This window comes from Leptonotus elevatus, chromosome 17 (genome assembly GCF_054856555.1).
Source record: "Leptonotus elevatus isolate MCC_2025b chromosome 17, RoL_Lele_1.0, whole genome shotgun sequence".
NCBI classification, from domain to species: domain Eukaryota; kingdom Metazoa; phylum Chordata; class Actinopteri; order Syngnathiformes; family Syngnathidae; genus Leptonotus; species Leptonotus elevatus.
The window spans coordinates 604,407-630,848 of record NC_141255.1 but is presented as its reverse complement, the minus strand read 5'-3'; the positions used below and the strand labels follow the sequence as shown (position 1 = coordinate 630,848).

The following is a 26,442-nucleotide window of genomic DNA, read 5'->3' as shown; positions in this document are numbered from 1 at the left end:
CTCGGAGGGGGTTGCGCAATCAGGCGGGAGGCTGAAAAACGGGGGGAAAGTGGGAAGAGAGAGAGAGAAGGGGGGGGGGAGGAGCAAGGAGACAAAGATGGCGTGGTTATAAAAAGTGCATTTTGCCGCTCTCCCACAGGTGACACTTGTAGCATCAAAACCCGCTTGATTATGCGCGCCAGCAGATGAATACGTATTTGATTATCTGACGCTCGTGCGCAAATGACATCCGCGATGCTTGAAACGAAAGCGCAGCGATGAGGCGGGCCGAGCATCCGTCCGCCGTTTCCAAATGCGGCCATTCCCCTTACAGAGCGGCGTCCTCCCGATTAATATCTCGCCCTTCAAAGCGGGCACGCTTCAACTAATATCCACTTGACGGCCGCCCAAATGCGATCGCCGGACACGCTTGACGCGCGGAGGGGTTACGCACGCCGGCCACCGCGAGTCGGGCACGTCCCCGATAAATATGCATGAGCGCGACGCTGTAGGTTTCCTGCTTTCTATGCTAATGATCTCATGCAAGTTTAATAATGCGACTGTGCCGCGCCGGGGGGGGGGGGGGGGGGGGGGGGGAGACGGAGGTGGGGGCCGGCGTGCGGGAGAGCGTCCGCGGCGAAGGCCTCAAAAGACGCGGCTGGCTAAAGTAATGCTTCTTCCTTGTGAACGGCGGGCGCAACATATGTGGGGTGGAAAGCGCTTTTAGCGACAATTAGGAACAGCTAACATTTCTGGTTTATTGTGAATTACAATATTTGCCGACCACTTACAGTTGGACATTAAGCATACATACCGTGCGTCCACGCAGATGAGACTGAATTGCCTTCTTATCCGTTTAGCATTTTGTTTCTTGCGGGTTCTAATGCAACTCGGAGGGTCAAGTTCAGGCTTCGTGCGTAGCGGCGGGAATCCCGTCCTGGAGGATCCTGTGACGACGACAAAGAAGGAGCACAAAAATAGCACTTGAGATCCGTGCCGCGTTCAAGGCAAGCTGCGAATGCGAGACAATGCGAAGAACGCCTTCTTGGCAAAGAGCTCAAACTGCGACTTGGGAGATAAAACCACATCCAACAGTGAGTTTCAAACCGCCATTACCCACCAAGCAATTATTTCCCTTGTTGAGCAGCAACCACGTCTCGATGATAATGAAAGGTTGTCGCAGCTGAAAACCGGCGCCCGCATGTTAAATCAGCATCGAGACCGTGACAATTTGGAGAATACTTTTTGCCCTGCAGGGCGAGTTAGTTGTATCGCGGGTGAGTTGTCACGTTACAATTTTCTTCTCCACCAGAGGGCGCCATGAAAAAGTGGAATACAGTACTCGTTTTCTTCGTATAAATGGTCAGAGGTTGTGTACTGTCTGAGAAGAGAAGAGCAAATTGTGAGCCGAGCCGAGTGCCGGTCATGTTTTGCACAACCCAAAGTAAACATTTTCTAATTCATGTCTTTTGAAACGGGCGTCGTACATAGACAAATTCTAGCAGCAAATCATGTGGACTTGTTAAGAGGCGAGATTCAGACATCTTGTCATGTCTCAGCCACGGCTCTGTTATTATAAAGCTAACTTTAAACCAGAGCAAGTATTAGCCAACATGGTCGTTTGGGGAAGCTTGTCTCAGTCATTTTGGGGTTTGTTGTCACATATGCAACAAGCCAATGCAAAATGCACCTCTGGCCACTCGGTTTACGTATGCCAGAATTGTTCTTCTGATGAGGAGTCTGAAGAGTGAGGAAATTAGTTTTGTTTCATTGTTTAAAAATGGATTTTGCACTTCTTGTTGGAAGTACTGTTGTTCCGATACCGATATCAGGAAAGGCCCCGATACTGCATTGAAGCAGTGGCATTGGCAAGTACCAACACGTAACATGCCGATAGCATTATTTCCGATTTTGGATGCAGCATCTTGCTGCTGCGCGACATTCACGACTTGCCGAGCCAAGACATCCTATTGGCCCTTGAATGCTCTGAGCCAACGGGCAAGGCAGCTTTTTCATGTTCAGCTTTGACTTTATCATCTCTAAAAATGCAGCGAGCTAACAGTTGGGGGGGGGGGATGTCACACCTCACACAATGAGCTGTGACATCCCCATTGAACAATGATGGATGGTGCTGCCGGACCCGGCGGCTGTTTGAGAGGCAGATCACTCAAAAGTCAAGATGTAAAAGCCCAATCACATGACGAATGGTCTATTTAGTCGTCAGGTGAGGACAGACCTGCATAGAGACGACGCATGCTTCGCCTCCTTGAAGGGAGGGGAAAAAGATGCATCGATTGAAAAGAGAGGAGAGGCCCTAAAAGATCACTAGAAGTGTCAGCTCATTTGTTGTATTACAAAAGAAAGCCTGAGTTTGGCTTTTGGCTCAAAATGTCATCTCCTCACTCGAGTCTCTGTTGAATCCGCAGTTCAATTGCCAATGAGGAAGACAAACAAAGTCTCAGATCGGATCATGGATTTGAGTCACGGGTCAGATTGTTTTTCGGATCACTTCAGGGAAAATAAAAAAAGCTATTTTACTTCATTTATTTTGTAAAACACTTCTCCCCATAAAAAAATATATATATTCAAAATATCTAATATAGCCATTTAGGATTGAAAAACACAACTTTAAGTGCAATATGAGGCATTCTTAGTTCATACATAGTCCATGTGTAAAATAAGGTTTAATGGCTTAAAGTTGTGTTCCTAAAATATAAACGGCTGTTTGACATTTTGATTTGTTTGTGTTTCTTTTTTTGGGGGGCAAAAATGTTTTATAAAATATATGAAGACAAAGTCCTATTTATCTTCTTTTTTTTTTTTTTAAATAATGAAAAGACCTCAAAGTATAATTTAAGGCCCCTCCCCCTCCTTTAAACATGGAGAGTGAATTACAAAGTTCCAGAATATTGAAAAAGAATTCAAGTAAGGTACGAGCTGTCAAACTCATTGACAGCTAGCAGCTAGCACTCGCCGGTAATGCTAACAGCTCGCTAACCAGCATCAAACCTACAATAAAGAAATCCTAAACATCTAAAAGGGAACTTAAGCAGGCCTAAGGCTATTTGCATTGCCATCAATCATGTAATATTTGATCAACTTTAAAAGTCCTGTATCATTAATTTGAGGACAAATTTCACTAATACCTGCGACTTACGTGATCCTCAACGGTTTCAACGTCTTCTGATGCTATTTTAGTGAATGTGGACAGAAGATGTTGCTTTCATGTGAAAGCGTACTTTGTTATGTTTTTTTTTCCCGGCCACCCGATTTACGGATGACGCGGCCTGATCCGAACCCATCAAGGACGTGACTCATAATTGTTGAGACGCCATTTTCAATACACGTCATCCGTAATTGATGGACAATACACGTCGCCGCCTTAGATCTGACGGGAAGAGGGCAATGATGGATCTCCAGACGGGCTTGCAGGTGGGCGGTGAACAGATGCAGGGCGTCGCATCAAGAGAGGGACGGGGTTTGCCCCGTGATCGTTTCCGCCCCGCAGCGAACAAAATGGCCCTCATACATCCCCGGTAATCTGCATTAGCGGTGGCGCCCCAGTCGGAAGACAGCGCAGAGGGGGATGAGTAATGGCGCTGCTGCTGATTTGGCAGGCGCAGATTACACCTCAAAAAGTGAGGCAACTGGCGAGAATATGAAATGTTGCAAATGAGCATCCTTCCGCCCCCACAACGTAGTTTCAACTTGTATTAGCGCAATATCGTTTTCTCCTAAAGCGACAGCCTTTCTACGTCGCTTTCCCTCCCCAAAGTGCTTCAGCAATATTTAATAGTTGCCGTTTTTTTTTTTTTTCTTCTTTCTTTTTTAAGAGCTCAGTATTGTTCATTCGGAAATGTCATCATCATTGCTCTTTTTTTTTTTTTTTTTTTAAATATATATATATATATATATATTTTTTTTTTTTTTGTGTGTGTGGGTGAGTATGTGTATGTGCGTGCGTGCGTGCGTGCGCGTATTTGTTAGCTCACCAGAAAACCTATTAGAAAAAAATCTCATACCGTTCACCTAAACCGAACACCAGGAGACCCGAGGAAGGACCAAAGAAAACCAAGGAAGGTGAAATCCAGCAGTGAAATAGTTGCCGTTTTTGACGGTGGCATTTTATCCGGCTTGCGCTCCCCCGTTTCTGCCCAGCGGGTTGTGGATCAATAGCGCCGGCCCACAGTGTCGGTCGGATGCCTCTGTTAATTCGCCACAGTGGGAAGTGGGTCCTTAAATATCAAAAGGCAAAATAGAACTATTAATCAGACAACACAAAGGGAGTTTTCTTTTACTTACTTTCGTGGTTTATAGGAGTTATTTTTGAACTGGATTCGATTAGTTATATTTGAACAAAAGCAGCAAATGTGGACCCCGATAGCAGAAGTCTTAATTGCTTCTCCAATGGCGAACTCCCAAGACGTGCGCCTATAAAGACGGAGCAAAACAGAGGCTGGCATTAAACTTGTAATGGCTTGTAACAGGATATGCTTACTCGCTATCTGAAATTAAATCGCAGATATCGAGTCCCTCGGGGCCAATCAAGTGGCTCGGCGTATTCCCGTGAGCCGCCCGTTTGAAATTGCCTTCATTTCCTCTCATTATTCAAGCTTTCCCGCGCCTTCATAGATTAGCGAGTGTTTCTTTTCACAGATTAGCTACGCTGTTATTTTTAGTTTTACTCCACTTGGGCGGGAAACGCAATTAATTAATCAGCCCGACTCTTTACAGGCGACACATTTAATCGGAGTTGGCGCCTGCAAACGTTGGCATATGGTGACATTAAAAGTAACATTATGGCATAATGCGCAACAAAAGCATTTGCACTCGGGCAAGGTTTTTAAAAAAGGCTGAACATGCGCGCAGCAGCTGCTTTCCTACGAGCGGAACGACAAAACCCGACCGTAAGCGCTACCTGCGGTAATAGCCAGTAAATTGTCAATCAATGCGCGGCCATTTAAACTAAAACCCTCCGTTGGACATTTCAAGGACTTTCATTAGACTTGCAGCAGCTGTGTGAGAAAATTCCGTCTTTGCGGGCTTTATTGAGCTTTGTTTGTGGAACACGGTGCCACCGCGGGTCCCGGTGTCATTATTAAAAGGCGGCAGGGTTCCCATTCGGTTGCACGTGCACGTGCGTGGATGACGCTCGCCTCGCAGTCAGCCTTCCATTTGCAGTTGATAGCCTCCACGTTTGCGCTGCTGCTGCATTTCCACCGCAGGGGTTTTTAGCGGATTGCTTCACCCGGTTTCTCACGTCGCTATCGCCAAAAAGTGCTGGCGCAAGCATCTGGCATGCCAGTAAAGGATTAACCCTTGAATAGCCAAGCAAATATTCCAAGCAGAATGTGCTGGAACGCATTTGATTGAGATCACAACTTTTTGTTCACGAAGCAACTCGCATCGCAACTGATGGATTGATTTCACCTCCCACATGGAAGCAAACCTTCCTCCTGGCACTTCAGGCGGCCGCATGTCAACAAGTCAAAAGTGAACCAGACTTCTTTTGCATGCAGATTCAAACTTTCAAGCCTGCAGGGATGCTGACTTTCCACCAAGTCTCAAACTTTTGGATGAGAACGCATCAATTGTTTTGGCTAGTTTCACACCGCGGCCACAAAGTATGGTTGTTTTAATTGGACTCTTCTAAATCAGGTGTCACGTGACTACTTTTCCCATTGACAGTCACCTGAGCAAAATCCTCCCATTGGACAAACGTGACGAGGGCTGAATGCTTAACGAAACCCGGAAATAGAAGAAAACAGGAAATTTCGTCCCTGCATATTTTTGGCTTTATGAGATGCAAGATAATTTGCGAGCGTCAAGAGCGGCTCATTCACCGGAGGTTCCGCGACGGCGTTTCTAATTTTGGAACAGCGCGCGTCGATTGCGTGCAGTAACCCCCGTCGTTGCGCTCCGCGTGCCCCGCCCCACAACATGCTGACAGCAGCGTGGCTGAACAGAATACGGACCGTTACGAATGAATGTAGCACAATGCTAATGGCTAATAAGAAAGATTGATTTTTTTCTACACAGGGAGAGGAGGGAAATAGTTGGTTTAAAAAAAAACACCCTGCTACACGTGTACAAAACCTGCGGCCGTCGCGGGCCATTGTTACAAAACTGAAATTACTTTGCAGCCCACTAGATGGCGCTCGCGGCCCCAACCTTTGGTTAAGAATCACTGGACTAGAGGAGATGAAGAAATATGGCTCGTATGGCTAATAAGTGTCAAATTGCTGATCCTCCAAGCTCATTTAGTTCAGCTACCAGGAAATGTCCTCGAGTCACGTCAATCTTGTTAATGCACAATCAAAGACACCGTCCCGAAGTTTGGCACATCAGAAAAGGGTAAAAAAACAAAACAAATGTAATCGTTATCAAGCCGTGCGTAGGTCAGAAACGGCGATACGGTTTGTATCGTTCCAACGATGTGTTCGGATGTTACTGTATGGCTAAATTGGCAAAGAAACAACTGTCTAAAAATGAAGCAACCTTTGTCAGCTTCTTTGTTGCCCCCCCCCCCCCCCCCTTCGCCACCACTCTCATAATTGGTTGAAGCTTTTCTCTCCTTATCGCTCTCTCTCTCTCTCTCGCCCGTTGACTCCAACGCTTTCATAAAGGTAATAAAATGCTCATCAGCAAAAGTCTAGAATGATTGTTTTTAATACGACTTTTTAATGGGGACCAAATGAGAAATGGCGCCTTTTTATCAATGCGTGTCAGCGAAGAACTAATGGCGCTAAAAGCGACTGGTTAGCAAGCGCGCCCTTGCTCTCTTGATGATAAACTCACGCGCACACTATTTTGTTTCTTTAAACCGCAGCACACTTTATTTAGCTGTCAAACGTTGCAAAAATGCCATTTGAGGCCTCCCGCCATCCGTCACTCAAGCAAAGCGGCATTTGACCTTTCATTGAAGATTTCTGTCCGGTTTCTCTCATCTGTACGTGCTTCGTCATGGATTGGACGCTAATCTGAGGACTTTGGGGTTTAGCTGCACGAGGAAAGCTGTCAGGGGGCGAGCACAAAGAGCGAGCGTTCTGCCACAAAGGTCGCGGTCTTGGGACTGGAGAGCTTGTGATGAAATTACAGATAAAGCCCGACACGTTTGGCGCTCCAAAGAGTCGAGCGATTGCGCACTGCGGGTCCAAAAAAAGGCACCTGCCGCTTTATCGGCATTATGAAACAGCTTTTCCTGTTTAGTGGAAATTGCCTGCCCTTTGAGAAGATGACCTCACATCTATAATACAGCAACTATGAGGTCAATTATTGCCTCGAAAGGTGAATATGTATAAATGTGACTGGCGTTATACGACGCCGACCTAATGGCGTGAAGCGAAAAAGATATGTTGTGATAGCGGCGACGATGCTCTGCTCATTACATCTGCATTATATAACGTGATGCGATATGCCTATTGCCCATTAAACACACGACATTGCTTCATATTTTTTTTAATGAGGCGCCGGCTTTATGAGCTCTCGCCAACGAGGGTACCCGACTTGGCCGACTTTGCCGCCCAAGGTCAAGGCAAAGGCGGTTCGAGCGCGAGCTGCCCACCAGACGCTAAGCAAAAGCACTTATCTGCCTCCTTTCCTTCCTTTTACCATACAAGGTCATCTCATGCCGGCGACGCCTCCGCAATTAGCATGCAGCCTGTGGCGTGGCGAGCGACGCACGAGCGTGGCGCTCATCAAATGACATTCCAGTCAGGAGGGTGCCCTGATGAGTGTTAAAGTTAAAAAAAGCTCCAGAGGTTTTTTTTGTTTTTTTTTGCATCACCTCGTGGACTGCACTGAAAAGACTCGCGGAGGGCGGGAGTTTATTGCATTTGCCGCATGCTATTTGCTCGACACGTTCATCCAACGCGTACTCAACTCGGGCCGTTGATTACCAACACTTTGTCAAGCGCGGCGGCGCCTGACGCCAACAATCAAAGCGCCTCCATTTTCAATGCAGAGCGCCATCAATTAAAGCAGCGCAAAGCCACTTATATTAGAACGAGACAATTACAACACCAAGCGCATGCACGGCCGTTTTGGTGTCACGGTTTGTTGGGCTGAGGACTGAACTGTAACTTAGGAATTCCAATATATTATATGAATTATTCACAGCAGTAGCTTTCTAATGCTCTGCTCGTCAATGAACACAAATGATTCCCGCGCGAGATTACTTATGGCCCGAAACCTAATCACAACACTGAAGTCCCACGCTTGCAACATGGCAGAACACATTCCCAGGGTACGCAATCCAGGAAGTAATTACAATTCTCCACAGACATAATTGGGAAAACAAATTAGCATTAGGTAAATGTAATTTCCACTTGACAGAATTAGAAATGTCACCTTTGAGCCACGGTGGTTTGAGAGGCAGTGCGCAGGGATGCGCAAAGTCGAACGTATGATCACCGCGAACAAATCAAATCAAGAACGGGCAATGTTCAGCGATGAAGTCAAAATATGAAACGGGGAAAAAAAACATCACTGACTTAAAGATTAGATCGCTCTTCATATGAAAAGGAAAATGCACTGAGCTGTCACCAATGTCTTACAAATGCAATTATGCCATCTAGTGGCAGAAAAATGACCTCAACACTCGTTTTTACGGTAGTTTTTAATTGTAACTCAATTTTATGAATTATTACGAAATTACTGTATCAATGACAAAAAATTTTTTTTTTTCACTTTTATGTTAGGAGTATGAAAAATGAGAAAAAAATATTGTACATTTTCTATTACATTTAGAACAGCTATAATGTTACTGCAAATTAATAGCACCGACAAAACAGGACTTGCCAAATGCAATTACCTAAAATCTACGCTCAGCCTCGTGAACTTTGTCACCCGATTGTGCGCCCTGCGGCAGAATGATCACGGATGACATCGAACCACACATCCCTGCGGCGTAACGGCGTGGAGCAGCGACATGCTTCACAAAGCCGCCCCGCCTGCTAATGGCCCCTTCTCCGTATAGCGCCGCTTGACGGGCTGCCGAGGGGGCTGTTGTGTTATTGCGGAGCCAATCACCCACTAAGTATTTGCTGGCTCCGATTTCCTTGCTGCTAATGTGCGAGCCTCCCCAACGCCGCGGCTAAATCGACTCTTAACGCCTGACTTGACACCGTGCGGCGCCACGCGGAGAATCCCAAAGATGCATCGTCGGCGGGCGGCCCGACATCCCCGTGGCCTCGGTTCCGTTTATGGGCACGGATGCGCTTGGGCGGCTCGTGATGCTTTTACTGCAAGCCTAAATCACCGAAAGTGACGGTGGCCGACGATTAGGATGATGACGCTGACATGACCTTTGCAAGGGTGTTGTTAGGCGGCGATTGCTCAATTTAACGCGTCTTCGGACCTGAAGGTGTGAAGCCCTCTGTGTCAGTTCTTCAATGAACGATGGATGAGTCGGAGGATTTTTAAATAGCTTTTAGTGAAGGAAGAGGAAAGAAAAAAACTGCTCATGCAATGCCATGTGAAAAAAAAAAAAAAAGGATTTTAGGATTTTAAAAAGTGGTCACAACAAGTAAAATGAGCCAAAATGTGTCTCACTTTTGGAAGTGTGATATCTAAGTAATTGCTGAATTTTTTTTTACTCGCGACCACTCAAAATCTTCAGTGGCATCAGGCCTATCAATACATATATAGTTTTTATTTATTTGTTTGTTGAACGGTTACTGCGTCCCACACGCTCACAGGCCTGAGCTCTCGATCCCAACCGTGTTTTCTTGTTTTGGTATAAGAATGGGGACATGGGAAGCACATAAATCAGCTCAACCAAAAATGATCATTAGCGCTCTAGCGCCATCTGGTGTATTATGGCTTTTATGACTCTTAAGTCCAAAAATAAAAAATCTACGTTTAGTTGATGCCCCAGGGAAGGGCTAAATTGGTTAAATCGCGGGAAATGCACTATACCGCGTCAGGGTTACAGTGCATCAAAAAGAAAAAAAATTATGATTTCTGATTTCTGGGCCACAATTTGGACATTTTTACTCACATATACTATGAAAATTAGTTTCCCCATATAATAATGGCAATAATAATTTTGAAATTTTGGACGGTGCCAACTTGTTTTGGACAATTGGGTGCAATTTCAGCTCACTCAGTGATTTTTTTCATATGCTTTATATTTGATATTAATACAAATCAAAAAGCCAAAAATTGGACACATTCCTTACGAGGGTAAATATTCTCATGTGATACCGATTTTCTGAGCCGTTTTATATTATGTCCTGCCAAGTAAGAAATGGCTGCTTTGCCGGCAGGTAGCAACGTCATGCCTGGACTGTTCATCTCAATGGAGGTCTGCAAAACAAAGCTGCAGAAGCAAATCAAGTAGAATAGAGTTCTCAAGCGGGAACGAGTATTATGTGCATGGCCAGAAAAGCCAGACACACTTTGCCCCCGTTATCGGCCTGCGCAGATGTGCCTCAGCCTCTTCCACGGCGCTCCCGCTCACCACATCCATCAAAGAAGTGCATCTTGGGACACTGAGAGAATGGTGCGAGCGCCAAGCCCACCATCTGCCGTCATTTAGAAATAAATGACGGGCCCAAACCTCACGGGGGCCCGTCTCATTCCTCTGCCAACATCGTTACTGTGACGGGTACCGCCCGTCATCCCCCTTTCCCTGAAATCGATGTGCGAGAGCACTGTGTGCTGGAGTGCGACACCGAGAGAGGCTTGGAGTGGATTTGGTCGGTGAAGCACAGCCGTTTACTCAGAGGAGCCGGCAGGTGGAACCGCGTGGTGAAAGCAGCTGTCTCTCCACTGATTACAGGAGCCAACGCGGACAGTTGGAGGACTTGGGGGCTGCCGGTGGATCTAGCTGGAAAGTAGCTCAGTGTCCATTTTTATTTGATTAGGTTAGGAGTCAGTCGGTCGGTCGGGAGATGGGAGTTTACAACCTGTCTGCCGGCTGTGCTCCAACGCAGTGCTAATAATTAATATTTTACAGTCAGGCAGACAATATTTACAAAGTCCACTCTAGAGGACAGCAGAACTGCAATTTAGCATCTCTCCCCAGGTGCATATTAAGGAAAATGAAATTAACAATACAACTGCTGCGTGCCTGACAAATGAGCCACATAAAACTTGCCATCTCATTGTGGAAAAACGATAGCCCAAGCGAGCTATCTTTGTCTGAAATCTATCAGAGAAGAATTTCCCTTAGCTCAAGGCTAAAGTACTACTTCACGAGTGCTTGTACGTGACAGCTAATATAAGTTTGCACTCATAACCGAGATGGAAGGTGGACTTTATTCATTTCATGGATCTGGAAATGAGCCGTGGCGATAAGGCTATCATTCTCTTATCTGTGGATGGCGGAGGCGTAATTAAGCCAATAGCCAGCGATGATGAGGAAGTCATGTGAATAAAGACTCCGAGATATGAGGGCGGAATTTTCAGGGCTGCTTTACCAGAGGGACGATTAGATTGGCACTTAATTGCCACCTTTTCTATTTATAGGGTGGGAGGTTCTCCCGCGAGGTAGCTCGCACCTCCCTCTTCCAGTTATCCTCCTTTTGTGGCCAAGGTCAGCTCGTTGAATGTTTTGCTTAGATGGCCGCAGGTTACGTCGCCGGGCCAAGTGGCGGCTGAGATTGAAAGCGGGAATCTTGCCGCCTTTTCTGTCCATGTGGATGTCGAGCAGATTGAGGTCAAGAGTAGGTGGATGGCCGCGTAATAGCACAAGACCGTGTTAGCTAGAAATCGTCAAGTTGCACCTTTGGTCAACTTTTCTCGGAGTTTAAAATTGTTTGGAGGCAACAACAATCATTTCTATTGATCCGTTGCTGTCCCACTGCACCACTTGCTAAATTGTGGTGACAAAGACAAAAAGCCCAGCTTATGGCCTGGACAAATGGTTTGTAATTGAGAATGCTATTTGAGTTGCCAGACCGCAAGAATTGGGTCCTATGCTTAGCTCGGTCTAAATTACTGGCTAATCTGCTAAATGATAGAGAATATATTTATTAGGGATGCATCGATACCGATGACCATACTCTCCGCCTGTACTCGGACTCCTAAAAATGCTCCAAAATTACAACACCGGATGTCCGTTACAGAGAAATAGAGAAAACTTGTGCTTGTTTCAAGATGTGAAATGATGCTCAATTTAAGATTACAGTAAAACTAACACAAAATAAAAACAATTACAAATTGTGTGTAATCCAACATACTGAAACTATGGCAAAAGTACGCCAACACTGGCTTAATGCTAACATATAAGGCAAAATGCTGACGAATAGCACGTTGTCGTACTATAAACGTTTAAATCAGCTGTGTCACCAACCTTTTTCAAACTAAAAGCAACTTCTTCTACCAGTTTCATACATACTCCTGAACAAATTTGCTAAAATTATTTGGGGTTAAAACATTTTCATTGTAGTTGGCTAGCTAGCCAGGTAGCTTGCTAGCTTGTCTCCACGAATGCTATAGTTTGGTTGTGCACTACAGTACTGACCTTGAGCTATACAATACTGAAATATTGTTATTTACAAATTTAAAACAACGTAAGTAAAGTAAAGAATCAAACAGACACAAAGTTGTTAGAATAAATGTACATATGTTATCCCATATTTACTCTTGCATGAGAATGACTCATGTTGCTGCTGCTGCAAAACAGGAAATTTGCCCTATCACAAGATAGCGGCTGAAACACTTTGCGGATCAACTGTTGAACTTTGACACGTCTGTATTATTGCCTGCACAATGACCCATATCCGTGATGGTTGCCGCTGTGTACAAACCTTCCCTTTAGAGCAGCAATAGCTGTGTAACGAGGGAACGCCCTGTAAAGAAATCAAAAGAGGGCTGGGCAGAATGTGCTTCATAGCGGTAGGAGATTGTAATCTGTGCACATCTCTGTCAAAAATAATCAAAGTCTCTCGTCTTCCTTCCTTGTCTGTTGTTTATGAAATGTTCGAGGTTGACTGAACCTGACAAAAGTAGCATTTTTTCTTCTTCTTCAGAAAGCAATACAGGCCCACGGACTACTGAAGTGGGGGCTACCTGGTGCCCGCGAGCCCCACCTTTGGTGACCCCTGCTTTAAATGAACATTTGAACTCAAATGGCAGTGTTCAATAAAGGTTAGTATTGTATGTTTTTGAAAAATATTTCAGTGTGCATGAGAAGCGGCACATTTGAGTGAAATTGATGCCATGTTCGGTGCAAGTTTGGGTTTTGAACAACATTTGATTGTCATCAGAATTGCAAAACATAATGCCATTATCAAGTATTGGTACTCATACCGCTGAGTACTAAAGTGTAAGTACTTGTGCTCGGTCTCAAAAAAGCATCCCTGATATAAATCTATAAAAGCAGAAGTGAAGTAATCTCATAGGTGCCAGAAATGTGCTGACAATGTGAACATAATACCACAAGCGAGCGCAGCTACGGATTTCGATATCTGCTATATTGAGTGTGCACAATAGACGACAGAGGCTTTACAGCAGCTCTTATTATGACACCACCACCTTCCGGAGCTCTTGCCTCCATTGGGAGCAGTTAGCTCTTGCTAGGGCCACTTTAAATTGCCTGTCCACCAACACGAGGCAGAGCGCGTCAAAATTAATAAAGGCCTTTGCGCCAGACAGATACGAGAGTATTCCGCCGTACCCGTGACACCTCCCTGTGTAAACCTCGTGCAAAGGGCTGCAAATAAGCAAAAGCCCGCTTGTAAAATTGTAATCCGTGCTCCTCGGATCGACGCCAGGGAGAATGGAGCGTTATCACCCTGCTTGACACACTCCTGTGTTTTCTCCCTGGATCCTTGGGGCTTTATCACGCCAGCATTTCATTCCATTATCCCCAGCGCGCCGGGACCGTCCTCCGAGCAGGGGAATGAGATGGCTTGTCAGGGTCGCAGAACAAAGAGGGAGCATGTCGAGCACAGGATTAGACCGGCAGAGGCGAGGGAAAAGACGAGAGGGAACATGAGGGATGGAGAAGCTGCACTGGGATAGAAGGGAGATGTGTTTGGGGGGGGGGGGGGGGGGGATTTCCCTTCACTTCACCTTTTGGTTCTTTCTTTCTTGGGACTTTGCTATCTAGTAATTGGTAGTTGCTTGTTGGGAGCTGTGGCACACAAGAGACATGTTGTCCTAATTCAGTGGAAAATTAGTAAATGCTGTGCCGAGTATTTGGTTGTGGATGACGGTGAATTGTTTTGGACTACTTCCTGCACCATCTAAAGAATTTGCATACTCAAAATGTGGCCCTCGAGTTAGAGATCTTTTTGTGGAAAGATTCAAATTGTGGGGGGAAAAAATCATGTTGATGTCAATTTGAGCTGTCAAAATTATTTTAATAATCGAGCAATCGTTTGGAACCTTTTTTTTTTATTATTTAAAATGGTCCAAATCGGTAATTGTTCACTGATTTCTGTAGTCCTTCATGAAAAAAGACGGATTATCTTCTGCGTTTAATCAAAATAAGACAATTGCAAACATATGTTTCCACTAACATAGTACAACATCAATCCCCCCCTTACCGTTTTTGAGATGACATTTTTTTTCATCAATGATCTTGTGTGGACTATTGGATCTCTTTTTAAAATTTATTTTTTTATCATTTGTTTCCCCCCACATATGAACCCTGGTTTGGCCGATTTTTTATTTTTATTGTTGCTTTGACTCACAAAATGCCACTCCCAATCAAACGCAAATGGTGCATCAAAACACGCAGATAAACAATATAAGAAGACTTCAACTTTATCCTGTGCGAAGAACGAATAATATTAGTGCAGTTTATTGAGTCAGTAGTTGCCGATTAGTCGTCTTCTTCATTTGTCGCTTGTGGCCTACATTCTTTACATTGTATTTACTTATTGTATTACTAAATATGTCAATTAAAAAAATATATTATAGAGTGTTATTTTGAAAGTACAAATGACAAACATTTTTTGCTCCTTTCCGTTTGTACCGTTACAAGATGGAGGTTACCATCTGCTTGTAAGACGCACGCACATCCAGTACACGTTTAATGCACACGGGTGCCGCATGGCGCCACCGCGCATCCTAAAAGCTATAAGGCACAGACAAGCGCACACGCAACCCCCGAGATCCCACACTTGATTAGACGTCCAGCCAACCCTGACTGGAGTAAATCGATGCGGGATAATACCCGGCGCCCCTCATTGCGCCATCTCGCCGCCATTCCAGCCTCCCATCAACATCAACCCCCCTCCCCTCCCTCCTTCCAAAGCCTCACAACATTATTCTTGCTTACTTGTGCATCCCCGTTCTATAATGCCGCCTGTCTTTCTGTTTCCACCTGACGTGACAGTCTTGCATCACCGCTGCGTCCCTCCATTTGTCGACATTGTCTCGCCAACAGCTGCTCTCCCCTCCCCCCTTTCCTCTCCATCTCACCTGTCTGCTTTCATCAGCCGTATGGATCATTCCTCTTATCGGGCTCCCGCCCGTGCCTTTAAGGCCGTCGTCGCATCCAACGCGTCTGTTGTGATCGTTGACAGCAATGTGGATAATAAGAGCTCATTGTGCATGCGTTTCGGTGTCACTGTTCTCTGTCGGGGCCGCTTCCTATAATTTAGGCCTGCTCCGTCTCTGGGGAGGGACGCGGCGTTATTACTCTGCCGGGGATTGGCCGGGGTGTTTAAGAATTCCATTTCATTAAGCGTGTCGGTTTACAACTTGCGCTACAGCGAGTTGTCGCCGCTATTCCGCTTTGTAATGGCGCCGCCGCCCTCATTTGACAAACTATTGCGATGACGGCAGCCAGAGGAGGCGGGGCAAAAACTGGGAAGGCGAAAGTTTTTGCCATTCTTCAAACTAGCTTTGGAAATAATTTACTATGCTTAATGGGCCGCTGCAGGCTTGTTGCATGCAATTAAAGCTGTAATCCATTACAGCTAGGAAAAAAATCCAAATAGGCCTGTCATACCCACTTTATTCACTTAGACGAGGCGGAAAAATATTTGAAATCAACAGTCCATATCGCTGCTGGACAAAATGGCCACAAGGGAAGACATTGATGCTATTTGTATATTCAAATTGCGCTTATTATTATCGGCAAGGAATACAATTTGAAGTCACTTTTGAAAAAGAAGTTTAAAAACAAAACAACTTTTTGCCGCCTTTTTTTCTGGAATAGCAGCATTGTGTACAAACTATTAAAGTGTTGTTTGTTGTGTGTGTGACGCACAGCAGGCGAGGCATCGGCTTCTCTCTTCCCTCGGCAAGACCGCTTCTAAAAAATACTGAATTATTAATAGTTACGCTGGAAACAACTCCATCTGTGATTTGCCAGATTTTCTGGTGACTTAACAATGATAGTGGCTTTAGAGCTGAAAATTGAAAGAAAAGAATGTGGGGGGGGGGGGGGCGTGCGCACGTGTGTGTGTACGTGTTCGTGCATGAAATCTTCACGGAAGCAACGATGAAAGGCGGTTCAAGCTATTGGAGGAAGACAGCTTAGCGAGATAAAAGAGCCGAAGCACACCCCTGCAATATTTCTCTCATTCACGGTGCAAAATAGTCCTGTGGCTTCCATTAGAATCTCTATTCGTTGAATTATTTGAAGACAATGCAACACAACAAAAAGAAACCGGAATATATGATACACGGGAAAGGTAACAGCTTTAGAAAAAAATTAACAATATATTGGAAAAGCAATATATTTATTGTGTACAGTAATGAACTCATAAAATAATTTTTGTTAATTTGATAAGATGCTTTATTTTTACGTTATGTGCTTTTATTTTGGCGCAGTTCCGGCAGTCCAGGAAGTGATCTCCGCTAGAGGTGGCTTTACACCTAACAAAGACGCTAACAAAAAAAAAGAAAGAATAAAGGTCGGCGATTCAACATGTTGCTGACTGAAACGCCGATTTACATCGTTGCGGCCTAAACACCGAGCTGGAACAGGGACAAGGTGTTTATTTGTGTTGTTTTATTTGTTTTATTGTGATTTTTCATGACGTGAATTACTTGTGAAAAGGAGTTTTGGAATGTTATTTTTTACTGAAGTGAAGCTAATGATAGCTTCTTATTAGTGCTTGTTTAATGCTACTAGCTGTCTGTTTTAGCAAACTTTTCATATGTAGAACTGAAAGTGTGTTGTAGGCATATTTGACAATTGTCATTTATGCTTATTATTTTTGTTTACGGTATAGCTCTTACGGTGTGTCAAATGGAACAAGGAAGGAATTAAAACAATTTTTTTAAGGAACACCAGTACGCTTCACCGTTGTCCGGCTGGGTTTGCGACACTCGCTCACTTTGTCATGTCCTCCCAAATTGAACTTACTAGAGGTGAAAACATTTTCTATCATGTCTCAACTTTCAGCATCTCTTCAAAGCTGCGACCATATCACTCACGGAATCTCGATTTTGAGTTGCACCATCACAAGCATAGTTTGAGGAGGCCAAAGTCCAGTAACTTTTCACGAGTTATCACTTGCAGACATCATTTTTGAAAGTAGCAGCAAAATAGTTGCATATGTGGCAAAAGCAATTCCCCATCAGTCGTTGGCGTGATGAGCGTGCGTGCATTACCTCGTTTACCTCATGGAGGTTGTTGGGGCCACGCTGGGCTTCTTATAGCCGGAGGCGACGGCAAATCAGCCTTCACGCCGCCGCAGCGCGAGCTGTCTGCAGTGGGAGAGAGAGAGAGAGAGAGAGAGAGAGAGAGAGAGAGAGAGAAAAAAGAGGAAATCTGATCAACGAAAGGAACATTTTGGGATATAAATGACAGCAGGTAAAGCAACTCAAACTTTATGAATAGATGTCCCTGCCAACGCGCAGATAAGAAAGAGCTTTTGGAGCGAAGGTGACAAGCTGGATGTGACCGTGAGTCAGACTTGATCCTAAATTGCCCAACGCACGCAAGCCCCCGCGATACACCGACGGCTTGACTCCGTGGCTCAGGTGGCAGAGTGGCCATCTTGTTATTGGAAGATTGCTTGTTCGATCCCCCGGCTCCTCCAGAGACGCTCTTGAATGTGACGCTCAACACTCAAATTGCTCTGGATGGGGATGAGCTTGGCTGACTTCATGCAATGTCAATAGATGAATGTTTGAAGTGAAGCGCCAATAGCATTTTTGACGTTTGGTGTACATTCTGCACGCGAGATTGATATTCCTTACAAGAGGTTTGACTTCCCAGCTCTCAGTAGATGAGACAATTATACCACGGTGGCGCCTTCAGATATGAGTGACCCGGCTTAGCCCTTTCATGGACAAATTGTTGATTATGAATGGTTGCCAGTAAAAAGAAAATTACTTATTAAATTATTAAATCTGTACTTCATAAAAAGTTCATTTTGCTTTGGGTAAATGTTTTTGCAATACATGTAGTTGTTTTGAAATATGGAAAAAATCTATATATATATGTGAACACAATGTTAAAAATCTGACATTTTCTATAGTGTTTATATATATCAGTTGCGCAAATGTACATCGTCCACCCTAGTGGACATGTCACCAACTCCTTGAAAAATGTCTGTTAAAAATAAATGAATAAATAAGGTGTTTATCCTTTTTCATGCCTAAGGAGTAATAACAACACTTGAGAAAAAAAAATCCTGATGTAAGTTATCTGTAGGTTTTGCTAGCAACCAGGATCTTTACTCTCGTATGAGAACTAAAATCCATAGAATATTGCTATAATAAAAATGTAATGATGATTTAAAGCAAAAAATAATCATAATTACTGCAGATGAAGTATTTTCAAAATCAACAACAAAGTTGTATTCACAATACAGTTAATGATGTCCAAAGTCCAATTTTGTGGACTCCTGATCAAACGCCATTTGCTCAGATTACGAAATCAATACTTGGATATTTTAACAATTATATTACTCCTTAGTTGTTGCTTGATGTCCCAATATATTTTTTACTTGCAAGGGCTTCCTGGAATAGAAGGAATAGACACCTGTTCTTTCCTTGCACATTACAACTGAATTTATGTCGGCCATCTTGTTGTTGATCTTTTTTTTTTCACTTACAAACTTTGACCACTGGATGGCAGTGTATGTCAAGACTACACTAGTGTCCACTGGAGTGGCTAATGGCCAACTGTGTTTTTTTTCTCAGAACACTTTTATAAAGTATAATTCTTCAAAATGTCCGATGCTAATATTCGTCAAAATGCTGAACATCGTCGCAGATACTCGGTCTATCCCTATATGAAACTCTGTTTGTTTCTGCATGACTATATTAAAACTGCCCCCTGGTGGCCAAGTTCCACACCACTATACAATTTTTTTTAAATGAACTTTCATTCCATTTAATTATGCTGAAACTATGTTTCATTTAGCACACTAAAGGTTTTTTTTTCCCTAATTAAAAACACAGATTTTTTTGTTTTGTTGGTAAGGTTTTGGAATGGAAATTAAACTTGCATCTTAAGGCACCATGCATCGTATCTGTGTGCTGCCTAAATCTGATCAACTCTACAGTAATCTATATTTAGCACCGCACCGCACCTTCCTAAATACAGCCAAAAGCTTTGAACCCGCTCTCAAATTCTGGGTTGCTCCTCCCCAACATGGAATATTGGATGTTGCACCATAAGGAGGCTACGCGGCTCATTCACGCCGATGCTAACATTGGGGATACGAAGTAGATGCATCAAGCAGAGGCTGAGAGAGCAAACACTGCGGCACCAGCTGCTCTCTGCAGCACCACCATTAAGCCTGGAGGAGGTGACATTCGTTGGAGGGGGCTCGCATCAAATGTTGCATTGCCGGACCGCCTCAACATCTGCGCACTCGTGTGGGGGGGGAGTTTGCAAACATCTGTCCTCTCTACTGGCTTCCCGTTATTTGTATTGACCACAGCGCCGTCTCATTTATTTGCTCACGTTGTGTGATGAGGAAAAATTGTCACCTCGCAGAGATGCAGGGGAGGACAAAAAGAGGGTTGAAGGAATCGCACCCCTTTACAACTTTTCTTTGGGGTCTTCATATAAACCAAGCATCCATCTCCATTATGCCCCCGAAATTGCTATTTGTCGCTTTGCGGGGAAGAAATAATCAATATGTCTTGTGGGGGCAGCGAGCGCATTAGAGGAAGCAAATTGATGTCTCTCGCCCCAGCGCTCCTCACTTTGCACACTGCACCACAACTAATGGGAAGCCTCGCCGGCTGCCAGACAGGGACGCGGCGAGTGTGAATGCGTGCGCGCGCATCAGCGTGTGGCGAGGCAATAGAATAGGTCATTTGTTAATGCAAAATGGATGGCAGTTTGTTTGGACGCCTCAACCGAGGCGCGTGCGCGTGCGTCCGGCGTGTTTGTGTGTCCAGCGTCGATGCCGCCTTATCTGTCCCAGCCATCCGGCTTTAGGTCTTTGGGCTGTCAGAGGCAGATAGCCCCGTCACCAGCCCAGCGGCGCCGTTTCCCGAGGGCCTTGAAGGTTTCCTGCAGCGAGTGACACTTCCAGAAAAATCCCCAGCTGATAAGTGCATCGCAGACGGACGCCACGTGACCTCGCCCGATAGGCTTTTATTTCATTACACCTCTCCATCGCCCTCAATCTCAGCTAGCAGACGGTAAACACCATCCGAGTCAAGGCACCTCTTTTATTAAATCGGCTTCAAACTGCTAAATCTTTTTGTCACCGCTTTGCCATATCGACTTAAACATGACGGGCGCGATATGAGAGATTTTAAGGGGGATTGCAAACCCGGCGACACGTGCGTGACAAGTCATGAAAAGACCCAAAATGCAAAGCGGGCGGCAGCGGCAGAATAATATCAGCGCCACTGCATTATAACATGAGAAATGAATATTTAAACAGCGCGGCTGATACTGTGACAGCCTGCAGAATAAATTCATCTTTCTGTCATCCCCTCACAAACACTCGCAAAATCAATCTCCGCCAGCGACATTGGAGTGCTCGGACAGCATCTCGAGACACGGGCGGGTCGGGCGGGGGGGAAAGCGCGGGTCAAAGCGGGATTCTTGATTATCTATCTGTTCGCGGCAGAGGGCGTTCGGGGCACGTCAATCTTCATTTAAGCGGGCAACGCTTGCACACAATTGGAGACATGTCACACACGCTTGGTTACTTTCAGCACAAAAATCAGAGCGCGAGAATGAATATTTATATTTGAATATGCTTGTTAGTGATGTATTCAAGCATATGAACATGGAATACATTTGTGGCTTTTAATAGCCTTTTGTGTGCGTGTCACAGACGTCATTCAAAATTGTATTCTTTTTTTTTTTCTTCTCTGGCACATTCCCAAAGCTAACGGGGACGGCGGAAAAGAGACGCCACAAATACACGCCGTTTACCTGCAGACTGTGTGAATGAATGTGTGCGATAAGGCATTTTTCACGGCGGACGCTTTAAGCCGTCATAGCGGAAAGCGCAAAAGGTGTTAATAATACGATTAGGCCGCATTCAAGTGTCCCACTAATCCACGGCGCTGTGACATTGAGCCGGAATGTACAATGCAAAGAGCCGCAGTCTAAGCCGCTTAATGGGATTCAAACATCATTAATTTGCTTTTTTAGACTTGTGTTTTTCCAACTGCAACGTGTCAAATGTCTGAAAGATAGAAGCCCTGCGGCTGCTTATCTGCACGCCGCAGCCCTGTGACAGCGCGGCGGCCGGTCCAAGGTGAACCCCCCGCATGCGCCGTCCCTGCACACAACAGCTTGCCGATAAAGGAGGGCTGTTTAGAGGTAAGTCCGTGTCTTCTTCAAAAGCGACGCTAGCTAGCCATCATTCTCACGGTTAGCCTTTGCCTCAAGCCACACACCCTCATACAAGATTTTCTATTTCACCGTTTGAAAAGAAAAAGTCATGTTTATTTGAAAAAGTTTGTTTCTCTCAGAAATTCCAAGTACATTTTACAAGGAAAGTTTTGAGGACATTTTACCAATTTATTAAAAAAAAAAAAATCCTAGGTCACTCTACCACCTGAGCCATGCCAATCCTGCTGCCACTTTAAAAACAGTTGGGTCAAAAATAACCTAATAACCCACTTTGAGTCAAGAAATGGCTCTTTCAGCGTAAGATAACTCAACTATTGGTCAGATCCTTTACTTGGGTCCAAAAAATGGGGTCATTTTATACAAAACAACCCAAAAGTTGGGTCAAATTGATCCATAAAGTGCATCGGTCCATTTTTTGATCCATAATTGGGTTACTTTTGACCCAACTGTTTTTAGAGTTTATCAGGAGGCATCCTTGTACCTTTAACACCCGCTTCCGGTCTCATTTTGGACACACCAGCAATGCAGTATGGTGGCAAACAGCAAGAGTGGCATGGCCCAGGTGGTAGAGTGGCTGTCTCCCAAGTTGAAGGTCATGAGTTGTTCGTTCCTCAACGCTTAACTTGGTAAAAATGTACTCAAAACTCTTCTTGTAAAATTGACTTAGAATTTTTGAGTGAGTTTCTTCAAGTAAATGTTACCTCAATTTTTTATTTTTTTTTTTTTACAGTGTAGAATCTTTGGTGAGAGAAAATAGATTTTTGCTTTTTTTTTTAACACATTAGCTGGATTGCCAATTTCCATCCAATTTTGAATGTGTAAAAAGTTGAAGGTGCACAATTGGCTAAGCATTCTTCTGCAGTTCCTGCAACGACGGGCCTGGCGCAAAAATGAACACAATGTAGGAAACTGTTGGCTTATGCGACCTTGAGATAAAGCTCTGCTCGAGCTATTTCTGTGACTTTTGAATGTCAAGTGGGAGCCCGCGGGGGCTTGCGGAACCTGCTTACGCAAAAGAGCAAAACATCTCAAAAGTGTCTCTCTTAAGGCAACAATAACCGCGCAAAAATAATTCCACTGGCGGCGGCGTGTGACAAACAACAATTGCGTGGCGCTGCAGGTTAAGTCAGTTCTTTTGATGGATGCAGAAAGCGCGGGAGAAAGCCGTGGCAATTAGAAAAAGCCCAGTGTGAGCGTGCCGGCTGCTGCATGCACCGCTGGGCATAAATGAGTCGAGCAGCCGGGGCAACACGGGCGGGGCTGGCTTTAACACAACACCGCAGACGCGCCTAAGACTCCCATTGTGCTGCTCGCTAATCCATTTCCACCCTAACAAGCTGCCGCCTTCCAACACAGCCATCCGAGCGAGCGCGCGCGCGCTTGTCCGCCGTCTGCTGGCTTCGGTTCAGATCCAGTGTGTTGACTTTCAGCAGCCATTTTAAGCTCCCTCTGGCAACACTCGCCCTCCTCGTGTAGGAACAAAACGGGGATGTTTTAGGGACACGGCGCCCCCTCTAATGTATTAAAGGGGAAGGTAACCCCCCAAAAAAATTCCTCTGCAATAATGTGTTACACGTGACCTCGCTAGTCTAAACATGACATTCCGATTCATGTTGCGTCAGTGGAATAAGAGTAGCAAAATCCAGCCGTTTTGATGTTTTATTTTGCCACTTGCTGTAAACATTCCTGAAGGTTTTTGTAGGAACAGACGTTCTTTTGAGTGATTAAAGTGCCGCCAGTAGCGCGCCAATTAGCATTAGCGAGTCAGACTGGAGTAGATCATGACGATTCTTTGAACATCTATAAATTGAAGCAGAAATCAATGTCAATCAAAGCCATTCCGAATCGCAAAAATCAATTCCGAATCGCAAAAATCGATTCCGAATCGAATCGCAGGCCCAAAAATCGGAATCGCCATTCAAAGATTCCCACTCCTAGTATTTAGATGAGTGTGGCTGCATAGAACATTTTTTTGCATTTGCTTGCTTAACGCGTCTGCTGCATGTCCCTCACGCTCACCAGGAAATCAGGCACAATTTAGTGTCTTCCTCGCAGATGGAAGAAGCTATCGGTTTGTTCCAATCTACCCTCCAGTGACACAAGGATTGCTTATCACCCTTTCGTAGTTTCCACTATCTACGCCTGCTAAGACAAAGTGTGCCTCTTGGTTTGCCCCGCAACTGCGCCTCTCCTCCCACCTGCCATCAAAGTGACAAACTCGCCGGCGGGCCGCAACACCCACAAGGAGACAACGTGCGAAATGAGATCAAAACGCGAGAAGGGATCAAACGTGATTTGAGGAAAGCGTGACCAGCTTCAAGTGTTTGCTATGCAAGGAAAAACTTTTAAGGACTGCAACATTTTGAGTGCCAGATCCTTGATTCGACTCATCTTTTAAAACCGCCATCTTCGTCTTGCCCATGCTCAGCTGTTCCGGATTTTGCCTTCCTCACCGGCGCCTCGTCATTCCCGATGACCTCATGTATTCAACCTTGTGCCGCATTCTATCTCGTGGCCAGATGGTTGCAGCCGGTCGCCACAATCTCACCTGCCTCACCGTAAGAGCGTTGATCCTGTTTGATTGTTGACCTTCCCGCAAGGTCTTTGGGACTATCTTTTGCCTCCCGGCCTTACATTTGGGTCCTAGCACATTGTCCTGTCCTTGACGGTCATTTCGATAAAGCACTGATGCGATTAAGACTTGCGTATTAGTACAAAATATCGAGCAAGAGAAGATGTACTGGAAAGGGTGTCAAACATACGGCCCGTGGGCCGGAATTGGCCTATCCGGGGGTCCGATCTGGCCCGTGAAGACAGAACACAAACTGCAGTTTTTACACTAAAATTAACTGTTGCTAACTCATTGAAATTCAAAAACGCGTAAACGCGGGTTTTAATACTTTGTCCTTCACTCACAAAAACATATTTATACGTTTTTAATGGGGTTTTTTATGCAAGAGCAAACAAAAGGCTGTGATACAGCTTCTGACATGAAGAGGTGGCTTAAAGCAATGGTATTTATTGCAACAAAAAATGGCCTGCAGGTGGCAGCAGAGTATAAGAGATCAGCCAGGGCCATGCTGCAACAAACACTTTTTGACAGTGTTTTCAACAGGAATGCGAATCATGATGAAACTTAGCTATATTCTGACAACCAATTAAATGACATTCAGAAATTTGGCTGTTGAGTATTTGATGTAAAAAAATTGCACTCATTTTTGTTTGTAGTAATAATAAATGGGAATGTTTTCCGACTATGTAGTTATTTGCACCAAAAATCTTTTTTTTTTTTAAATATGTTTTCATCTGTTGTTACTAAACAGCTTACATACCGATTTGGCCCACTTGAGCTCAAATTTAAAATGAAGTAACAGAAATCAGAGTGGGAGCATTTGTTATCTGACTGTAGTGTATTTTGGTAGGCTTTGCAAATGCTAAGCTCTCTCTGAGGTCTGTATAGTATTTGACTGCATTGATTGAGTATGTGAAGTAAGAACAGTAAGCTTGAGACTGACTTTCAATACATCCCAATCTGTTTTATTGTCTTAAAGCGAACCAACACATTTATTGTACGGTATTTTGAAGCTTAAAACGACTCGCTCCAATCAGCAATATCCTCGTGCCCTCGGGCCATTATTCTCTGTATCCTCTTCAAAATTAAAAATTCATGTCACCGTTTGCAAACAGCTGAAGAATTCATGAAAAGACTCGCAGGCTAAACACAGCCGAGCATTAATAAGATTTCCAGCGCGTGTTCTTGCGGAATCCCACATCTGCTTGTGTGGCCCGAGTCCTTCCCTGTCACATTGTTGAACGTGACCGTGTGCTGGCCCAAAGGCAGACGGCGAGAATATGAGCAGAACAAAAACTGCAGACAATAAGAAGGCTGCACATCAATAACCGCTAGGCTGCAACTTAGCGGGGGGGCTTATTGGTTTAATTCTGAAAATAAGCAGAGATGGGAGGCTGCGTAAGAGCAAACAACTGAGGGGGATTGGAGGCGTTTATGTGTGTAAGCGTGTGCTGAAAATCCAATCGAGCATATTTTTCCACACGCACAGAAGGCCTCGTGCAAATATTAACACTGCATCTATTGGGAGGCAATCTGGCCGTCGCCATATTGTTGTGGTTGTTTTTTCTGCATGAAGCGTACGCAAACAGAGCTGAACAGACAGCAAGCATGGGCTGGTTTGCTTTTGCTGCTCCGGGTAATAATCGGCGGCCCGTTCAATGGCTTCCATCCTTTGCTGCCGCAGCACGTCTGGCTTCCTGCGCAGCGCCCGCCCCGAACAATAGCACCGCTTGTGCCTCGTTTCTATCCAACGCCATTTTATTGAGAGCGGCGCGGCAGGCGAATCTCATTCATTCGTGTGTGGCAGCTAATCGTGTTTTATTGGAGTGACTTTTTTTTTCCCTTTCTGTGGATTGTTTTTAATGACACTTTTACATCTTTTTTCCTTCCCTTAAGTCATGTATCCGTCTCATCTATCAAACAAAGAGTTTTTCTCAGAGGGAGTTTTCTCGATGTCGAAACAATTGAAGTTGCGGCAATGGATCTTCATTAGACATTTGTACCGCACAAAGTGAACATATCGCAATTATTAATGTCATGTCTCTACATTGACCAATTCTTAGATCCGCAGCTATTTTCTTTTAAGCTATCACTGTGAGACCTCTTTTTTTCCCCCAACGAATATAAATGATGCTGACAACATTGCTAACACGCTCTTCAAGTGCAAAGACACGCACACGCACACGCACACGCCGAC

General features: G+C 44.7%; 1 protein-coding gene across 3 annotated transcripts in view; it reads right to left on the bottom strand.

The window, feature by feature from the left end:
* Positions 1-26,442, bottom strand: part of LOC147159100 (uncharacterized) — a 61,358-nt gene that overhangs the window by 22,633 nt on the left and 12,283 nt on the right. Inside the window, exons 5-6 of one of the 3 annotated variants that reach the window (XM_086059811.1) lie at positions 17,503-17,598; positions 794-926 (exon numbers count right to left, since the gene is read on the bottom strand). The gene's annotated coding sequence lies outside the window, so the exon portion shown is untranslated. Of the gene's footprint in view, positions 1-793; positions 927-4,001; positions 4,259-17,502; positions 17,599-26,442 lie in introns of those variants that run through there. The other 2 variants (XM_086059813.1, XM_086059812.1) reach the window with 2 other exon arrangements.